At 49.8% G+C, this 21,168-nt stretch overlaps 1 protein-coding gene across 1 annotated transcript in view; it reads left to right on the forward strand.

The window, feature by feature from the left end:
* FSTL4 (follistatin like 4) overlaps nucleotides 1–21,168 on the forward strand; it is a 349,807-nt gene that overhangs the window by 130,337 nt on the left and 198,302 nt on the right. The gene's annotated exons all lie outside the window — the stretch shown is intronic.

Genomic DNA, 21,168 nt, shown 5'->3' on the forward strand with positions numbered 1-21,168 from the left:
TTCTTGGACCTTCACCACCACCACCCACTCCTCCCTGCAAGGTCAAGGGGGCTGTGCCTCTGCTCTTGCAGCCTGTGCATGGAACCCATGGAGGCCCAGGGTGTCTGCAGGCCCATCTCCCCAGCTCGGTGTGGGCTTCTGGAGGAAGAGGGACCGTGTCTTTTCTGTCTGCATCTGCAGTGCCTCCTGACTCAGGGGAAACGACACAGCAGGCAGACAGGGGGACAGACGATCCTTCTCTCTTTGGCTGTGGCCACCTTGCTGCTCATAGCTCACGGTCACCTCAGTGCTCTCTGTCCTCAGTAAAGAGTTATAGCAATTTCATTGCCAGAGAAACAGAGAAGTCCAGTTGCTCTGCCTGACTCTGACCATTCTGCTTTCCCTCTGAATTGCCCTGGGGCCTTGGAGAAATCCCTTCCCCTTCTGGGCCTCAGGTTCTCGCCGGTGAGATGAGACTGCTCTGTCCCCCGCACAGCACTCCCCTGACCCTGGCTGGCAGCTCTGTCCACAGGTGTGTTGGAGCAGAGTTCCAGCCCTGTTGGTCTTTCACTGCTGTTGGCATTCTCAAGCTTTCCTTTTGTGTATAATAGGCCCTCCAAAGATTTCTTGATTGGAGTGGAAACTTGCCCATTAGCCAGTGCAGGTGGAACTAATCAATATGTACAGTCCCTGCCCACCTAGATCAATTCAGCCTGCCCTTGGGGACTCCGCCAAGACCCGGGGGGGGAGGGGGGGCATTCCTTCTCCAGGTGCTCGGGTCCATTGCTCTCTCCCCCTTGCATGTTCCCCTCCTGCTCGCTACATCTCCTCCCTCTCCCTGTTCCTCCCCCCTCTCTTATCCCTCTCTTCCTACCTCTGTCTCTTCCCCTCTCTCCTTCCTACCCCCTCTCCCTCCCTCCCTCCCTCCCTCCCTCCCTCCCTCCCTCCCTCCCTCTCCTTTCCTCTCCTCCCAGTTTTTCTCTCTACACAGTCCATCCTCTAGTGTGACAAGCTAGGCCACCAGGGAATACCTGGGGCAAAGTCCTGCCCCACATGATCTAAGTGCTGGCATGTTTGGCCAGCCTCTCTCCCAGTGGTTCTGCACCCAGCCTCCCCTCCCGTCCGTTGTGGATGCCCCAGCTCCATGACAGATCTGATCTGAAAGGGCGTCAGTAGACTCCCTCATCAAGTCAGCTGCTAGGGCACTGAGATGACAGGTGCAATGTTTTCCTGGGGATGCTGATCTGGGAAGAGCACAATCTCCTGTCGTAATGGAGCTAATGGCGTTCCACTCAGGACAGCTGCACTTACATCTGGTGTTAAAGCACCATTATTTAACTTTATGATGTGAGAGGATGCCAGCACGTCCACTTGCAGTATATAAATTATCTCGATTGCTCATGCACTTTTTTTAACCCTGATTCTCCTGAATTATAAAAGATGGACAAGACTGGCGATGGTGCTCAGGGCTCCCCTGGGCCCCGGGGGCCGTGAGTGCGCGGAGGAGCCCTTGCTCTCGGTGTGCAGATGGCTAAGAGGCTGGCCATTGAGGCGCAGTCCTGGCGGAGCTCCCAGCTCCTGAGGGGTCCATCGCTCTGGCTCAGCAGGTTCACCCGCAGGTGACCTCCTCTGCTGCCGCCCCTTGGGGACCTCCAGGGTGTGTATCATAAGCATGATGGATGTTACAGCTGGCCTGCTCGGAAAGCTCTGCTCAGATAGAAACTGGCTCGGTGGTTGCGGGTTTGCCTCTGGTCTTTTTCCCAGGGCATAGACATGGAGGAAAGGCTGGTTTATGTGTTGGTGAAGAAACTGGGCGCAGCTCTGTCCAAGTCAGTTGGTAAGTGGATGCACCAAAGCCATTTACTTGTAGAGTGGCTGCCAAACACGGAAGACCTTTCCCATTTCTGAGTCGAACTTGAGCTAAACCTGGAAGAGGAAGCCTGGATTGTAACATCAGCTGGACAACTGACTATATGTCCCTAGTAAGGGCCTAGCAGAACCCACGAGCTGAGGGCTGAGCTAGTGCTGTAGATCCCTTTCACTCAGGAGGAAATCCAGTTGGCCTCCCTTTCCTTTCCTTTGAATTCCCTATATTCGCCAGTACTTAAAAGACCCCCAGGGAAATGAATGGCACCGTGACCCTGGGGGGAGGCAATGAAAGGAGAGCACCCAGGGGGCAGGTCAGCCATCTCAAAAGGAAATCTAGGACCCATTCATGTGGACCTTGAAATACTGGCGAGAAGGCCTTGACTGTGGGGTCCCCCCCTCACCCAGACTCCACCTGGGGTGATGCTTGTAGAAGGTTCTCTCTGAACCCTGTCCTCCCACATGACATGCATCCCAGGTTTTCTCATGTGGAGATCACTCCTGAATACTTCATTGACTCACAGACTCCACACTTGTCTCCGGGCCCCACCCTGACCTGCCTCTTCCAGGGGACTTTATGAGAAGCCCAAGAGTCCTTGACTATTTGGCTGTGGCTTCATCTCACTTTGCTGTGTTTCTCCAGCCCGGGTGTCATGCCTGCCTCTCTCTGAAGACCTCCGTGTGGTACCTAATTCCATGGGCCTCTACAAGCTGGGGGTGAGGTGACCAGCATTCTGCAGGGTCATCTGAGTGCTGACAGCCCATATCTGGCAGGGCCAGGCTAGGGTGGTGCAGAGCAGAGCGGAAACAGCCTCCCTGTCCCACAGGGCTGCCCAGAGTTTCAGTGAGGTGTGTGTATGCAGTAGGGGATCAGAGCTGTGTGTGCATGCAGTAGGGGATCAGAGGAAGGGTGGCATTAGGGGATGCTCTCTTGCCTTTTCAGTCGTTGTCTATATACCTAAAGGCCACCACTAAAATGTAAATGTTATCTGGAAGGGAAAACCCATTAAACCATTGCCAGAACTACCTCCCCAGTATAAATTAGTCAATCGGCCATTAAACATCTGGGTGTGAATTAGTCCATTACCTGAAGCATTGGTTGCAGCTGTGGTTTAAAAACACTGGGTATAGGGCCCTGAATTTAAATCCCTGTCATCTCCTTTAGTGGGTGTCAAGCTGTACTGTGCAGAAGACAGGACATTCAGGGGCCCCCTCCCCAGGATCCTGAATCAGTAGGTTATTTTGTAACAAGTGCTGCGGGAGGTCCAGGCCACCCCTTTGAGAAACAATGAAGAGAGTCTGACCTTGAGAGTGGTCAGCAAGCTCTCTCGGCCTCAGTCTGACTCTAAAGTGGGGGTGTGCATGTGCTCCCACCCATGTCATTAAGAGGAGGCTGACAGGAGCCAGGTGAGCTCTGATGGAGGAGAGGCCCTGATCTTGTATGTGGCCCCCCTGTAAGCCCAAGGAGCCAGGGAGCACCTGACATCGAGCGTGCAATGAGGGGATGCTCGCCTGTGGGGACAGGAGTGACACCTGGGGGACAGGCTTCCCATGGCCATTGACATACCTGTGCCCCCATTTATGGAGCTGGCAGCCAAGTGCCTGGCAGTGTGGCCCTGGATGCTTCTCCCCTTCAGACTGGGCAGGTGCTGGCAGCCCACTGTCCCAGGTCACTGAGGAAGGTCACTGAACCTGGGAGGACAGAGGGAGTAGAGGAAAAGCTGGGCGCTATGACTGTGTTCCAGAGTCGACAGAAACCCTTCGGAAGGGCAGCTCCGGGGAGGGGCAGCAGATGGCATCATCTGGGTCCAAATTAGTGCGATGTTGCCTTCCGCTACTTTACAATTACTGTTTACTGGTAGGGCTTAATTTAAAGTGTCTTCTCGGTGTCTCAAGTGTGAGCAACGACTAAACACAGCCACTTCCATGCTAATATATGAAACCTCTCATGGCAAACAAAGGGGGAAATAACAAATTCCTCGCAGAAGTTATTGGAGATAAAAATCTCGCCATCTGGTCCAAGAAAGAAAAAAAAGAAAGTTCTGTTGAAAAATTAGGAAGTTCCCACCAGCCTGCTTGGATTATGTAGCTCGCACTGAGATGGGATTTTAAACATAATAGTCCTCTGCTCTGGCCTCGCCATGTGTCTCCGTGAGCTCGGTGGAGTCTGAGCTGCAGGAATCTGACCCGAGCCTCGCCGAGCGTGTTGAGTGTTGTCCTTCCCCCTGTGCCAGCTGGGTGCTTCTCCCAAGCGCTGCGTTTAGAAATTTCCGGAGGTGCGATATGTGTGCTTTGAAAAGCAGAATAGCACAGTGGCTCAGAGAGAAACTTGGGGATCAGGTGGCCTGTATGGCCTGGGCTGGTCCTTTCCTTGCTCTATGCCTCAGTTTCCCTAAATGCAGCGTGGGCTCATAATGATGCTGGCCTCATCATTGAGGTGTGTCACGTGCCGAGCACCCAAGCCCTCCTTAGGCTTCATCGTCACTGCCCTTCCTATGACCTCTGCTGGTCCCCTGCTGCTGCTGCACACAGCACATGCTAACTCTGTGGCACAGGCACGGGAGCCCAGGAAGACCAGTGTTTTGGGTCCTGAAAAAAGGAAGTGGAACTTTTGTCATAGGAGCCCTCTTTCCTCTCCAACTACATGAGCAGCTTGGTTTTCCTGATCTGAACTCTCTAGACCTGTGCTCTCACCTGCGTGCCTCCAGGCCCCTTCTGCTGCTCCATGACTGAATCACAGTGGTCAGAGCACCCAGAGACTGAGGTCCAGGGAGGCGACAGGATGTGAGCTAGAGAAGACCAGGGCCAGGCGTGGAACATGCACCCAGCCAGAGGGAGGGACTGCAAGAAGCAGACGCATCCCATGGGGCCTGCACTGAAATGAGAACCTTTAAGGAGAACACTGGGCTGGGGCAGACCATAGGAGGGCTGCCCCAGAGAGGACCGGCTCCAGGACCCCTACCTGCAGAGGGCCCTGGGAGGGAGAGGGTAGGGCCAGGTGCTCCTGCTATGGGGGCGGAAGGAAGGATAGGAATCACTCAGAAGAGTAGAGCAAAGTTGGAGAAGGGGAACGTGGATCTGGAGCTGGGGTACACAGATGTCGGCATACGCAGGAACAGAAGAGAGTGGGCCCCGGAGCAGGTGGCCAACAGAGCGTGTCTGTGGACAAGGGTCTAGGAGCCTTGATGGGCTCAGGTTGCTCTGGGTGCCCTTGGAATAGCGGTGGGATAGGAAAAGAGTCTCCTCGGGGAAAACGAAAGTCATGACCATTAGCATTTTTATACCCTATGATCCCTCACTCAGGGAAATCGAGCGCCCTTGGGTTGGTAAACTGCACATAAACTGTAGTATCCATGAAAAGACCTGGCAGGGGACTCGTGGTTTGCCTAGAACAGCACCCAGCTGCCAGCTGCTCTCATGTGTAAATTATCTGTATTTTCTAACCTTTCATGGGAGTTGTTTAAAGAGGGTTGTCTTTTTTCTCCTCCAAAACTCAAGCATAAATTCAATATTCAATTAAAGAACCCTGGGAATTTCCCTCTGTTTGAATACAGCCGTTGCTCTAGCAGTCAAGCACGCAGGTCTGGGGGACCAGAGGACCCTCACAATCCGGGGAGAAAACCCCAGCTGAAGCCCACTCTGGCACACACCTGTCACCCATCTGGGTCTGCCCCGGCTGCTCAGAGGCTCCCCAGGTGGGGCCAGCTGGCCAAGGGGCTGCACTCTGTCCCCAGGAGACAGTGTGCCCAGCACCGCATCAGGCATAGGGCAGACGGGGCTGACGGGGTGGCAGCCTGCCTGCGGGAGACTGGGATGAAACTGGACCTGAGTTCCATGGCCTGTGCTGTGTGGGGTGGAGATCCAGTGGTGCCTGCATGCCCCTTATGTGGGTGTTCCCACAGGGTGACCCTCACCCAGCAAGGCCTTGATAGCCAGCAGCCACCCCTCCCCTTTCTCTGATTTTTAAAGACAGTTGGGGCTTCCCCTCTGAGAAGGAAGCGGACTTGCTCTTTTAACTTGAATGTGTAAACTCAATGGGATCAGAAGCGGATCAGGATCTCTGGGTCTTCAGTCCAGGCCTCTGAGAGGGCACAGGGCCACTTCTGCTCTGTGGCTCAGCACCTAGGTGACTGGCAGTAGTGGGAGACAGTGGAGGTTGAATGGGGACTGCAGACAATCAAGCATCTTACCCTCTTCCCAGGGTCCCAGAGCTGTGAGTATCTCAAGGGCTCAGTGGAGTAGGCGAGGGGCTGCTCGAGACCTCACACGTGTGCAGCCCCGTCACTCCTGCCCTGTCCCTGGAGCACATAGGCTATCTAGAAGGAAAGCCAGGGCCCAGGAGCTGCAGCCCACTATTCATGGCTGGCCAGGGCCTAGGTAGGGAGCCGTGGGAGCAAACAATGGTCTAGCAAGAGAGAGAAACAGAAGGGCATAGCACGGACCTTGTTGATTGCCCAGAATGGACAGAGAATGAACCAGCTCTGAGCACCAATGTGTCTGGGCAGGAGGAAGCAGAGGACCAGTGTGATCTCAGAGGGGGAGACCCGGCTGTAGTCTGGCTGCAGGTGGGACCAGACACTGGAGCTCCGGGGCCGGCCTTCCTCGGTGGTGGGTCTTGGAGCAGCCAACTAGCCCAGCTTTGGTCAGCACTTCTAACTGCCCTGGGCACCCCCTCCTATAGGGGCTGTCTCCATCAGTTTGGGCTGCTAGAACAAAATACCACAGACTGGGTGGCTTATAAACAAGAAATATCTATTTCTTGGAGCTCTGGAGGCTGGAAGTCTGAGATCAGGCTGTCATAGTGGCCCTTTCTGATAAGGCCCTTTTCCAGGTTGCAGACTTCTTGCTGTGTCCTTGCCTGGTGGAAGCAGTGTTCAGCAGGAACCCCTAATCCCAAAATGGAGATTCAGAAAAGGTGTCTGCTACAGGCAGTGAAGTCTAGTGGGAATGAGGTGTAAGGGGCAGAGATGAGGTGGGGCCTCCTGTGGAGCTGGAGGGTCCCCATGGGCAGGAATTGACATACCGTAAGTCCTGAGAGCCCCCTCAGAACATCAGGCTGAACCTGCACAGGGTCTGGCCAGGGAAGGTTGGATTCCTTAACAAGGCAACTCAGAGCACCACCAACCCACCCCAGGTCCAGGTCCAGGTCCAGGTCCAGGTCCAGGTCCAGGTCCAGGTCCAGGTCCAGGTCCAGGTCCAGGTCCAGGTCCAGGTCCAGGTCGAGAACACTATCAGCAAATGAGTCATTTCTGGGAGAAGTCTCATATGCCCCCTCCAACAGGATGGGTCTGAAGCGTTAGCCTCCTGCCTGGTTTTAAGAAGATACAATAGCAAAAGGATTGAGGATCTCCCAGAACCACAAATGAGTTGCCCCAACACCAAAAAGCGTGAGAATTCTGTTCGCACTTGGATGTTTAGAACATTTGGGTTTTTCGTTTCCCAGATGGGAATCCTTAAGTGTCGAGATTTGTTCCTTAAGGCACATTAGAAGAATCGAGTCCCCTTATCACTTTCTTGCACCTGGGAAAATCTCAGCCAGGAATGATTGGATATTTTTGGACCTTGAGTGAATTTAAACTCCACTTTTAGACTCCACCACCCATGTTTGATTTCTAATTAGAGTATCATATTCACCTTAGGAACACAGGGTGTTGTGCTGAAGACCTTCTGTGAACGAGGTTGGGGATGGGTGGAAATAAAGGTGGTCCATCTGGAAGGAGAATGATATTTCTGCAGGTAGATTTAAAGGTAGCAATTTTCTGATAAACCAAATCTTCAAAAATATATTTTTTAAAACCACCATATTGCCCTGGCCAGTGTGGCTCAGTTGGTTGGAGTGTCACCCTGTACACAGAAAGGTGGCGGTTCGGTTGCCAGTCAGGGCACATACCTAGGTGGTAGGTTTGGTCCTCAATTGGGATGCATTCAAGAGGCAACCAATTGCCCGGCCGGGCGTGGCTCAGCGGTTGAGCATTGACCTAGGACCCAGGAGATCACGGTTCGATTCCCGGTCAGGGCACGTGCCCGGGTTGCGGGCTCGATCCCCAGCCGGGGGCGTGCAGGAGGCAGCCGATCAATGACAACTCCCTCATCACTGATGTTTCTATCTCTCTCTCCGTCCCTCTCCCTTCCTCCTCTGAAATCAATAAAGATATATTTTTTAAAAAAGAGGCAACCAATTGATATTTCTCTTTCACAGTGATGTTTCTCTCTCTCTTTCTCCCCCCCTCCGTTCCTCTCTCTAAAATCAATAAACATAACCTCAGATGAGTATAAAAACAAAAAACCCACCAGACTGACTTGATGTGATTTGTTCATATTTAATAAGATATACAGGGTGCCTGTTGTTTCTTTAAAGAAGGTACAGCCCCGGCGGGTATGGTCAGTTGGTTGAGCATCGCCCCGTGCACTGAAAGGCCGCTGGTTCAATTCCCGGTCAGGGCACATGCCCAGGTTGCGGGTTTGGTCCCTGGTGGGGGTGTGTATGGGAGGCAACCGATCAATGTTTCTCTCTCTCTCTTTCTCTCTCTCCCTCTCCCTTCTTTGATCTTTAAAATCAATACAAACATATTTTTGTAAAAAGAAGGTACAAAGTGTGCAATTATACATGGCAAAAAATTAAATAGCACATAACATCTGGAGATTCTGATGGAGCTGGATCAGCGGCGAAATGAGACTTCATCAGTGACTGGTTTTGTCTTGGTGGCTGTGGAAGTCTGATTGAGCCTGTCTGATTCAGGAGAAGGGCAGACGTGAATTTCGGGGCCTTGCGACTCTTTGTGGGTCATCACACAGATGCCTCTGTGTTTTTTCTCCTGATCTGCACCCGAGTGCAAGATGACGTACCGCCGTGTGGGCGCTCTGCAAAGATCCATCAAAGACTGACACCCCTGCTGTATTGTATTGGTTTTGCTGAACATGTTTTTATTGACTCTGGTCAAAAAGAGAGGATATTTCTTTCCCTTTATCTTGAAAAAAGATTAAAAACATCAACATCACATCTCTCAAGAAAAGATGCCGAAGAGGATATTCAATAAAAATGGATTGGACTCCATGCTAGCATAGACTTATTTAGCATCAGCATCTCATTCTAATGGCTCAGTGGTGAAATATCACAACTAGCCACTTAGCAACAAAGAGGAATGATTGGGAGCTGAAAGGGATGCCTGTGCCATCAATTTGCAGTCTGGCCACATCTTCTTGTAACCAGAGGGAGAAAGAGCTGGGATCTTGTTACCCCTTGGCAGACATATAGCTGTCCTAAGCCAATCAGCCGGCAGGAGGTTATTGCGCCTCAGATCATCAAATCAGACTGAGCATCGAGGCGCCTGCTCGGTCCCCCGGGAGGATCCTGCCTGGCCTGCCTCTGATGTGCACGTCCTTTGCACTTGTTAGAAGCTCAGATCCAGGAATGGGACCCCTCTGGGTTCCGTGTGACAGAGGGGAAGCAGGTCTCTGTCCCCGTCACTCATGCTTCTGGCCATCAGGGGTAGATGCCAGCAGTACACTAGTTGTCAGGCATGGCTGCCTACACCCACTCAGACGCGTGACACTCCACCCTGAGTGTCCATCTGTCCCAGGCCCTGCCAACCTGGCCTGGAATCCCTGCATGGGAGAAGCTGGGCTCACCAGATAGACAGTGACCTTCACCAACAATGCTGTTTGTGTGTGACCAGTATCAGCCATCAAGCCACACTGGAGTATGCCTTTGGGAGGTGGGAGGCAACATTGAGGGTGGAGTTGGCACACCTAGATTCCCTTATCCTAACCTTGCCACCAGCTATCTCTGTGTCCTAGTACAAGTAACTCCATTTCCCCGGACCCGTTCCAGGGTAGAGTAGCCCTGTATGTCACTGATGCCAGCCTCAGGCCTCAGGCCGCCACCCTTTGCCCTGCCCTCTGTGAGGAAGGATTATCCACATGCGACCCTACCTCTCTGAAATCTTGACTCAGCAGTTCCTGACCCCTGGCAGGTGCAGACAGTGCCCTACCCTTGACCGCTGAAGGCATCTACCACTGCTCTCTGCCCCACCTTGGGCCTCTCCCTGGATGCTGGACAGACTTGGTCAGTGCACCCAATAGGCCGAAATGCTGGGAAATTAATGTCCCCAGAAGAGGTCTTCAACCAACAGTGAATGATAGCTGATGGAGAAGCCACAGCTCTGCACCCCTCGGGTGGGCAGGGAGGCGGGCTCTCGCTCCACGCCCAGAGGTGCCTGCTCAGCAGGATTGAGTCCCAGTGCCCATGGCAATAACCTGCTCATTAGTATCCCTGTGTCGGCTTCTGTCTTTTCCCTGTTTCCTTTCCTCACCTCTTTCCAGTGCTTGCTGGGATCACCTCCAGAAAACTACTTGCGCTCAAGTCGTTGACTCAGGAACTGCTTCTGGTACCTGTAGCCCTGACCCCTGTGCGGTGCAGGCCCTGACACGGAGCCTTCCTTCCTTTGCCTTGCCATCTGCAGGGACAAGGCCGGCCCTGGCACAGAGACAGGCGGCCCAGGCGAGGAGGGAGTGGCCAACTGTGTGTACACACAGGACTCCTCTCTATATAATAGGACTTGTTTCTCACAAAATTGCATTCTTTGCCTGCAGCCCAGATGCTTCCCTGACTCCCCCTCAGACCTTCGCCAAAGGTGGAGCTAACTAAACGGGTGCTGTTGGTCCCTCTACTCATCTAATGTACTTAATTGGGGGTTTTCCTCACTATAGTGTCATTCTCATGAGGTGTGACCCCATCGTCTGACAGGCAGGATGGTGGATTTGCAGCTCCGCCTTCCCCGAAACCTTTCCTTAGTCAAACTCCCTGTCTTCCTCCCTCATCCTGTCTGTGAGTGTTTGTGAGCATATGAATGCAAAGGCCAGTGGTTTCCACCACATCTGCCTCTGTCCCCCTCCCCCGTATCTGTTTCTCCACATCTTACTGACCTGTTCAGTGTCCCTGACTTCAGGGCCATCACAGGTTCTTTTCTGTTTACCACCCCCACTGTATTTCTTTCCACCAATAAAATATATTCTCCTTCTGATCAATACCGCCCAGTCCATAGACGTATCTGGAAAAGGTTTTGAAATACACGCACAAAAATTCTAGCATCCTAGAGAAAAAGCAAATCGATTTGTGACCTCTCATCTGTGCATACTGAGTGCCAGAAGGGGCTGGAGCAGTAGTTAGGGGTCCGAGAGCAGAAGGTTATGACCCAAGGATGTCGTACCCTGGCATCGTACCATTCATGTGTGGAGGCCAGGGAAAGACACTTTCAGATATGCAAGTGTTCAAATACCTATGACATCTTCCTGCTGCTTCTTATTTAAGAAATGGACTTTGTCATACTCCAGCCCATTGATGAATGAATCAGAATAAAAAGCTCAGAAAGAGAATTTGTGTTGTAGAAGAATGGGCCATGAGATTCCAGATGTGGTACTTACAGAGTTAAGTATATATAGAGTGATATATTAAAATTCATTAATAATAAGGGAGAGAGAGAGGAAGGGAAGGAAGGAAGGAAGGGAGGGAGGGAGGGAGGGAGGAAGGAAGGAAGGAAGGAAGGAAGGAAGGAAGGAAGGAAGGAAGGAAGGAAGGAAGGAAGGAAGGAAGGAAGGGAGGAATCTTTATCACTGCTGTCTCCTGTAGCCACCCAATCCAGTCCATCACCAAGTAAATCTTTTTGGCTCCACATCCTATATGTGTCTCAAACTCTTCTCACACTTCTCTCCAACTCCAGTACAGTCACTGTAATTCAAGGTACAGTTATTTCTTAACCAGATTCTCATAGTCACATCCTAACCACTTTCCCCATGTCCCACCTTGCCCTCCTGGAACCTGTTTTCCACCCAGATACCAGAGTGATTTCTTCTCAGAAAGCAATCTGTGACTATGTCAGTCAGTCAGGTGCAGGTAAATGTGCAGCTGGCTCTCCAAGGGGGAAAAAATGTCCCGATAGTAGCATTTGCCAAATTCCACAGTATAAATGTCACCAGGGGTGGTTTCAAGTGACCATTTCAGTGATGTCACTGGACACAGTTGGGAAGAGATGTGCACAGCTCTGCTCTTGTGTGCAGAAGTCTGCAGCACATCACTGCTTGTAAACCCTCCACTTAAAACCCTTTAATGATTTTTCATCGCTTCTGGAATAAAGGCTCAGATCCTCAGCTGCATGATCTGAGCCTTTATTCCAGAAGCGATGCAAATAACAGGGGCTGCATGGTCTGACCGCACTGACCTTTAACCCTGAACCTTACCCTCACACTCAGCCTCAACTCACACTGTGTTCTCCCGGCTCTCTGCACCTAGCAAGCTTCTTTCTGCCACAAGCTCATCCTCTGTCTGCAATGCTCCCAGTGCCCCCGGCCCCCAATATGGTTAAAAAACAACTCCTTTAGAGCTGTGCTTAAATGTCTCTTTCTCAGGAAAGCCCTTCCGGAGCTCCCCCCCAAACTAAATGAAGCCACTCCGTTATAAACTTTTATAGCACTTAGTAGCTCATCATGCCACATTCCATAAAACATACACCACCATTGTAATTTTACGTATTATTAGGAAATTGTTGATTAATGCCTGTCTTTCCCATTGCACTTTAATTTCTACGAGGGTAAGCACCGTATTTATTTTATGGTCATCACCGCACTCCCAGTGCCTAACCCCCGGCATGCAGGAAGCACTCAGCGCACCAGTGATGCACGAGCGATGAAGAGCCATGCACTTAGAGCCAAACGGCAAGAGGACGTTCAAGGGAAAAGAGGGGGCCGGGGTCTATCAGTCAAAAACGCGAGAAGAAAGCAAAGGTAGCAATTTTAGAGGCAAAGCATAATTCAAGGCAAAAACGTTAAATGAGAAAAAAGGAGGTCATTTTGTGGTGATAAAATCCATAAAGATGTGATGGTCAAGTTTTCTGTACCAAATAGCATCAGCTGGTACTGTCTGTATTAGAAGGGAAAGTAAGAGCAGACTGGTAGTGCAAGGTTTTTATGTACCAACAGAGCTGAACAGAAAGGCCAGAAACCAACCCTAGGACACAGAATGCTAACATAAAGACAGTGTTTCAGACTGTGAGAAAGAGCTAGGTTATTTTCAAATGGTACTGGCACAAATGATTGTTTTAAAAAAATAAATAAATAAGGTATTGTTCCATGATTCCAGTTGGATGAAATGGCTCTTCTACAGTGCTGGGAATTAATAATCATCACAGGAAAAAGGCTCTGTAATCAAATTAGTCTGGGAAGCACTATGTTAAGCCAAGGTAAGCAGATTTCTTTACTGCAAATTTTTCAAAATCTTTGCTGCTACCACACACTCGATCATTTCAAGAGAGGATAGTACATGTCTGTTCCCAGAATTACTTGACCACAGAATATTTCATGAGACTGATGCTTTATGTTCTGCAGAAATCACTTGGGGAAAGGTGGCTTCCAAAGTAAATAAAATCATTAAAGACCTCAAATAAATAGACACAGATATTTATATGCTTTTATGCAGGTGAGTGAGACTCTCCTAAGCCAAACAGAAAAGGAAGACACAGCTAAGGAAATGGTTGATATATTTGATGACATAAAATCTTTAGGTTTCTAAGTATCATAAAGCAAATGAAAAACTGAGGAGGAGGGAAGGTAGTTGGACTTAGGCGAATGACTTTGCTATGTAAAGAGCTCTTGGTAATCAATAAAAAGATTACCATTCAAATAGAAGAGGTGGTGAAGAACATAGAGAATGCATACACTCACCCCCACTCCCTTCCATCCACCAAATATGCAGGGTGATCAAATATTAGAAAGATGCTTAACCTTATAATCAAAATAAGGCAAATTAAAACAGTAGAATAATATGCTTTTTGGCTATTAAATTGGCCATTTTTAATGATAAATTTTAGTTTGAGCAACATAAAGGGAAATAAGAACTATCAATTACAGCCAATGGAAATATAAAATGGGACCACCTCTCCCGCCAGTAATTTGGCAGTACCTATTTATCAAGTCTCTTTTTTCAAAATGCCTTTGATTCAGTAATTCCACTTCAGGCAATTTATCGCAAGAGAGGGAAAAAAATCAGAGATTGCCTAAAGATTTATGGATAGGGATATTTACTGTAGCCTTGTTTATAATAACAGAAATATTGGAAGCCGCCCAAATGTCAAGCAGTGATTGGTTAAAGAAATTATGGTATGCTCTATCTGATGAGATATTATGCGGCCTTTAAAAATTACGACTTGTAGAAGTATTCACAAAAAAGGTTAACTTGAAAAGCATGATGTAAAACTATATCCAGATTCCAATTTTATAGAAATGCATATTTATGTTTGTGTAACTGGAAAACACCAGGGTGAAATATTCCAAGATGTTGAGTTAGTCTCTGTGAGAAACATTCTGTGTCATTTTCTAACCATGCGCCACCTCTTCACATCTACTCCATAAAGTCTTATCAACTCAATTTCAAAGCTACCCTGAGTCTAGCCGACTTTCCTCCACTCCCACCACTGCGCACCAGTCACGGCCACCTTCCTCTTCCACCTCGACAAAGAAGCCTCTCGTTGGGCTCCCTCCACTTTTACCTGTTAGAGGCCCATCTCCATGCAAGAGCAGAGTAATCTGTTTTCCGTGAAAATGAGATCACACGCCCTCCTGCTTAAAACCTTCTAGGGCTCCCCTAGCACACCTTGAATAACATCCTGAATTCTCTCCTTTGCCAGGGCCCTGAGGTCCCTCTTAACCCCAGGCGCCTGTCTGACCTCACCTCGAGCCCCTCTCCCTTGCCACTGTGCTGCACCTCGGCCTCCCTGGTCCCTTCTCTCTCCCTTACTTGCCCCACACTAGCGCTCTCCCTGCCTGGAATGCTTCCCCCTGCCCTTTACATAGCCAAATCCTTCCTGTCAGTCTCAGCTTAAATGTCACCTCCTCTGAGAGCACTCCTGATCAAATGAATGTATTCTCATTCTCTGCAGAGCACTTGTTACTGTCTGATTTTTTCTTATATGACTGCCTCTTTGTGTATTGTTTAAACGTCCCCCACTAGAATATAAGCTCCATCACAGCTGCTCTGTTCACTTAGAACCCTACTTTAGAAGGCAATAAGTGCCAGCTGCATGCATGATCTAGAAGATGAAACTGAACATGTTTAATCAACATTGGAAAAGTTAAATCATGACAGGCGGCTTGGCCACCAATCTTCAAAAAATAAAGTAACTCTGGAAAGTCTGCAGGCTTGCAGGGGTGTCCTGCCATGGCAGAGAGTGGGGAATCCCTCCCCTCTCGAACCTCCCAGACCAGAAAATGATATTAATGTGGAGGGGCAGGTGGAATGGATTTGCGGTGTCCCCTGCTTCAGAAACAAATGGCACTATTAGGCTTTTGCAGGTCTCTGGGGAACTCGTCCAGGTTTTGGTGAATTCCAATGAGCTCCAGTTTTAAATGTGCTAGATTTCCACTCTGGCTTTTAGCTCACTGAAAGAGAGCAGCTTAGATATTTATTTGCCTCACCACTTGGGGAATTTCTCTTTCCCAGCTTGACAGCCTGAGAAGTCAGAAGTAGAGCTCTTAGTGAAGCCAGTTGACCTTTAACGAGATGGGATCCAAGGAGCCTTCTCCTCTCTTTACAAGCCATTCCTTAGGACTGCTCACAAGAACCAGGCTGTGACCTCACACCACAAGGCACAAGAGCACATCACAAAGTTGCCAGATTTAGTGTTTATGGTCTTGACTGTACTTAAAGGTCCCCAGAGGACGCTGATTTGTCATATTGCTGTGAGATAAATTTGAAACGAGTCCAATCCCAGGCTGCTGTGTGAACATCGATCACTTAGCTAGTGAGTGGGCCTAGTCGGCCACCCAGCATCCCATCTTAAAGAAGCTTCCACTTAACCCAGGGATATAAGATCTATGAGAGGCAGATTTCTGCCTATTTTGTTCACTGCTGAAACCCTGGTGTCGAAATCAGTACATTCGCACAGCAGATGCTTAATAATGTCACATGAGTTAGTAAGTGATAACATTTGCCCCCCTTGCCGAGCACCCAGTGTGCGCCTTACCTGACTCAAGGCCCCAGCAATTTGAACTCTCAGTCCTCACACCACCCCATAGGAGGGTTTTGAGAGAACCTGAGAAATTAGGTGTCACAAATCTCATGCAGCATAGGTGTATTTGAAAGGTGGACTTCATCTCCTTTATAAGGATGTTCTCCGATCCTCTTAGTGTTGAGTAGATACTGTGGGAGAGGCAGGAATGTCATGGTGAGGAGAACCCCTCTCGACTGGCTAACATATTTAGAGAGGCAGTGTGATATGCAGAAAACCAGTGAGACAGGGAGTTATCACATCTGGGTGCAGATTCCATCTCCTTCATCAGCCAGTATGAACTTGGAAAAATCACAACCTTTCTGAGCCTCTGTTTCCTCATCTGTTAAAAAAATAAAAGATAATGAAACCAGCCTTGTCCGGCTTATATGGGGGATAGTGAGGTGCCAATGAGAGAAAAGACGTGATTGGGTAACTGTTAAACCCTATGTTGAATTATTGAATTGTTAACTCTCAACTGAGGTAGGCCTGTCGGTGTTTGACCCATTTCATGAGGCTTTGGTATCCTTGGGTACTTGGGAGATTTTGCATGTAAGTGAGTTATTCCATATAAAATGTTGCCAAGTGACTTCACATAGTAAGCACTCAGTAAATACATGTACTACTATTATATTACTGGAGAAGACTCCTGCTGAGCCCTGAACACAATTTTTATGTAGAACCAGGGTTGTCAACGAGCTTCACCTTTGGTGGTATTCAAGTTATTTACAGTGATGTAACAAACTACCCCAAAACTTAGCAGCTTAAAACAACCTTTGTATTATAGCTCACACCTGTGTGAAGAATTCGGCTAGGGCTCAGCTAGGTGACTCTTCTGCTTCAGGTGGCATTCACTGGGGATGTTCAGATGTTCAGCCGCCAGCTGGGCTATAACTGAAGGTCCTAGCCAGTGTCATTCATATATCTGGCACCTTGGCAGGGTCAGTCGTAAGGTTCCTCCCATGCAGTCTTAGAACGTTTCCACAGGGTCTGTCCTACAGGATAATCATACCTCTTACTTGGTGGCCCAAGGCTCTAAGAGTGAATGTTCCAAGATGCCCTTCTGAAAGATTCAAGGCTTCTTAGCCTCAGAAGTCCCAGTTTTGTCTGTCACATTCTATTGGTCAAGCAAATCACTAAGGCGGGACCAGACTCGAGGGGAGGGAAATTAGACTCTGCCCCTCGGAGGCATTAGAGAATTTGCTGCCATCTTAATCAACCACAAGTAGTAACTGATCTTTTGGTAGTGTCTGCCTGGAGTGATGTGAGATAAACAAGAAGGTCACACCTGGGCTCAGTGGGAAAGAATGGGATGATTCCCATTGTCTGCCTTGATAGTGGGTACATGAGCGCCCCATATTTGCCATCCCTGACTTAGAACTTTCTCCCTCAGAATGCACACCTCACCCTTCATCCATGACCCTGATCTCTTCCCATCAGCAGTTCATTCTAATCGCATTTAACTGTTGTCTACTGGCGAGTTTTATAGGAAATTGTGTTGTTCACACCACTTTGCGGGAACGGCGGGACCTTAGACCTGTGCTGGGGACTCCTGTCTTTATCAGGCGCCCTTTTCCTCTAAGCTTTGCCCATGGGAGACTTTGCTGACCACCTCCTATAGCTTTGCCAGGGCAGAATTAAGCAAGGCCAACCAGGCATATCCACATCCAATTATGGGTGTGACCTTCAATGAATAATCAACGGAAAACACAAAGGCTTGTTACCCCTAATGCTACCAAGTGGGCTCACGCTGAAATACTCGTCAGGAGTACGTGGACGGAAGGAAAGAAGGAGGGAAGGAAGGGAGGAAGGAAGGAACAAGCCAACCTACGTATTATTTGGGAAGCCCTATTTCACCCTTTGTTTCCAGGAGCAGGATTTTGCTCTGATGAGTCGGACGTGCCCCAACAGTTGCTCCTCCACTCCCCATGCTCGCGCACGAATGCCCCGTAACCAAACTCGCAAGGACCCTGACTTGTCCGTTCCTCTCCCAAGTCCTGCTGAGATGGCAGCGGTGAACTGGAAACTATGTTCATTTCCATGGCAACAAACCTCACGATCCTAGGGCCACTCCCTGAAACCTTTGCAAATGCCACTTTTCCATTAAGTCTAACCCCTGGGAGATAGCGAGGTGTGTGCAGGAGCAGCAAGGCCAAGGCCGCGGGGCCGCTGGGGCTGCGGCAAGACCAGGCTTCGGAACCAAGTCTGGCTCCGCCGCGCACGAACAGCGGGTGAAACAAAGACAACTAAATTGGTTTTTCTCCAATTGTTTCTTCTCTTGTAAAGTTTACCCCTGGTGTGAAAAATCTCACTTCCAATTCACATTCCACATCCAGGCAGCTTTATATCTAGCGTTTGGAAATTGATGGATGAGGCAAAGTCGCACCTCGTCTTTCCCGAGTGCTTTGTGTCTCTGGCTACCCGATCCTTCTCGAGTACTAATTATGAGCATTTCTTTACAGCGCACGTCTCAAATGCTGACCGTAGGCGCTGTGTGTTTGTAACCAATGACTTGCCGTTAATCAATAATCAAAGATCCCAAAACAAGAGTGTGAACCACAGTGCATACCTAATTAACGTGAAATAGGAGAAAGGGACTGGACCGTCTGATTGAGCTACACTGGGGTGTGGGTGCGCGCGTGCATGCGGGAGGGCCCAGGGGACCTGCCGCACAGAGCGGCTTCCTAGGCTTATCCTGCTCTGAGCTCCTTCCTGCAGGCACCCAGGGGGCACAGGAACCCGTTAACACAGTGAACCCTGATGGCCTAGAAAGCCTTTAAGTTTAGGAGCCTGGAGATCCACACTCGAAGGACAGGCCTAATTTTGAGCAAGGCAGGTTCTGGAGAAACAATGAGTTTGGCCTTAGCCCCTATCTTTGACATTGTCTCTCGGCTTGACTGTTGTCACAGCTACACTGTTTCTTCCCATTGTCCCCTGGGTGGTGGTCATGAGCAGAAGATCTGGTTCCAGGGAGTCCTGGGGCAAAGTCCTCCCTCTGCCTGTCCTCTCACCTCTAACATGGGGATACTGGAACCTACCTCGTGAGATTGTTGTGAATGAGGTCTTGCCCATAGCCTGGCACACAGTAAAGAGCCAGCCCACGTCGGAGCATTCACCTTTGTCATCCTCACTGTCGCCATCCTCACCAGTGTCTTGAGTTGAAGTCGGGGGCAGCCCCTTGGCGCCAGCCCCTCTACTGGTTGTTATCTGTGTTCTGTAGCTGTAGAATGAGGCCCAGAGAGGTTATGTGACTAGTCCAAGGCCACACAGCTGGTAAAAGCAGGAGCATGATTGTAGCCCAGACTGGCTGACTCCCTGCTGGTGGCGCCACTGGGATCTTCTGGAGGAGACGGTGTGAGCTTTATTAAAATGAACACCGGGGTATTTTCAGATGTGATGAAGCCAAGCTTCCTGCCCAGGGCCTTCAGGCACCTGGGAGACCAAACACTGAGAATGTGACAAGACACTCTGAGATGAAGAGGTCATTTAGAATTTGAAATCTCAGCTTACTGCTTCCAAAACTTGTGCTGAGTTTTGGGAGGAGGAGCCATTTTAGCCTGGCTTTGGCTCTTGCCTTGTGGTGGCAGTGGCATTTGGTAAGCTAAAGAAGGGACTTGGAGGTTATCTACATGTGTCGTTAAAGCAGGGATCAATCCAGGGATCATTTGGCAGGTTTTCTGCCTAGGGGCTGGGGAGCAACAAGACTGAGAAACACACATCTGACCAGAGATGACTCCTCCCAGCCCCACCATTGTCACCACACTGCCACCTTCACCTCCATTCCCTGGCCACCCACTGACCCTCCCCTCTAGGAGGCACAAGGCCAACATCAATCATCCCCCAACCCGAGGTGCAGCTCAGTGCCTCTGCTGCTAATTGGCCGTGGAGCTGTACTATGAGTAATCAGAATTGTTAGTTTCTTCCCTAATGGTCTCTGCCAGGACCACCTCCAGGACATTCTGCAATTAGGGAGTGGAGGAGCTGGCAGGGCAGCCCTGCTCGTCTGCCCAGGGCCCCTGTGCAGTGACAAGAGCTTGTTATGCAGGAGGCCCACGTCCACCGGTCCTGCCGGACAGCACAGCCCGGAGGAGGGGCAGGGAGGCCGGTCTCCCCTCTCGCATTCTCACGCTCCCAGCTACTCCATGCTCCCTCCCTTCATGGGGAAGCCCTCCCTTTGATCAGACCTAAAGGGAACACTCACTATTCCCTTAGCACAGTCTGTGTTTTGAAATTTTGCAACAGGCTATACAGATGTCATATTATAAAGTTGTACACCTGAAATTTATATAACACTATTTACCAAAGTTACCCCAATAAATTTGATTTTTTTAAAAAAGGAAAGAATTTCTAGCTTGGAAAGATGGCTTCTTTTGCAATCAGAGCCCACTCTCAGGGACGGTGGACCAATCGGGAAGATGAGAGCTACTGGGAAGTCAAGGCTAGCCAGTTCCACCTCCCCCTGGACAGAAGAGGAGGCTGAGGTCAGGGAGGGGAGCTCTTGCCACTCCCCAGGACACAGGACTAGAGCCCACCTGAACCATTCCTGCTTCCCTTCCCCTCTCCCATCTTCAAACAGATGCTCTTTGCTCACTCTCTGCCCTCCCTTTGAGATCTGCTCTCTGCTAGGACCCGGCTGTGGGCTGGGAGGAGACCTTGTCACTCCAACAGGCTGTGGAGATATCGGGGAGAAGTCATGGCCCTGTGACTGTGTTCAGCCCATCTCCCCAGGAGCCTTTGTGTAAGTCAGAATCAAAGCACCCCCAGTGGGAAACCGGGCCCTGTGGGTCCTTGGCTTGACTAGTGGATGGTATTTTTGTGCAGAGACAATGGTGTCCCTTCATCTAGGCAAATTGACACCATACCAGGAAACATAGCTGGGCAAGCAGATTCGTGCTGGATTTCACCCTCACGGGACACACTGCGCGGTGCGCAAACGGCACAGGCGTGTATGGCACCGTGACCTGGGCCGTAAGCTGTGAGCGCAGGGGCCCTGTCTGTCTCGGTCTCTGCGGCATCCCCAGACCTAGTGCCTAGCCCACAGTAGGAACAAAAAATTACTCAGTGAGTAATTTAATTAATTAAAGCTTTCATTTAAAGTTCAAATTTATACTTTCAGAGAGGAGGCCAGAAGGGTTATTCAAAGAAATGAATTTCCAGCAGTGGAAATTCAGATGTCAACAGAGTCTTGGGAGGTCAGTTTGGCCTTAAATCTTTCCTCACAGGAGTCTGCTGATTACAATCTGAACTCAAATTCAAAATACTTTCCTTTATGTCTCTCTCTCAACAT

This window comes from Miniopterus natalensis, chromosome 4 (genome assembly GCF_054644295.1).
Source record: "Miniopterus natalensis isolate mMinNat1 chromosome 4, mMinNat1.hap1, whole genome shotgun sequence".
Lineage (NCBI taxonomy): Eukaryota > Metazoa > Chordata > Mammalia > Chiroptera > Miniopteridae > Miniopterus > Miniopterus natalensis.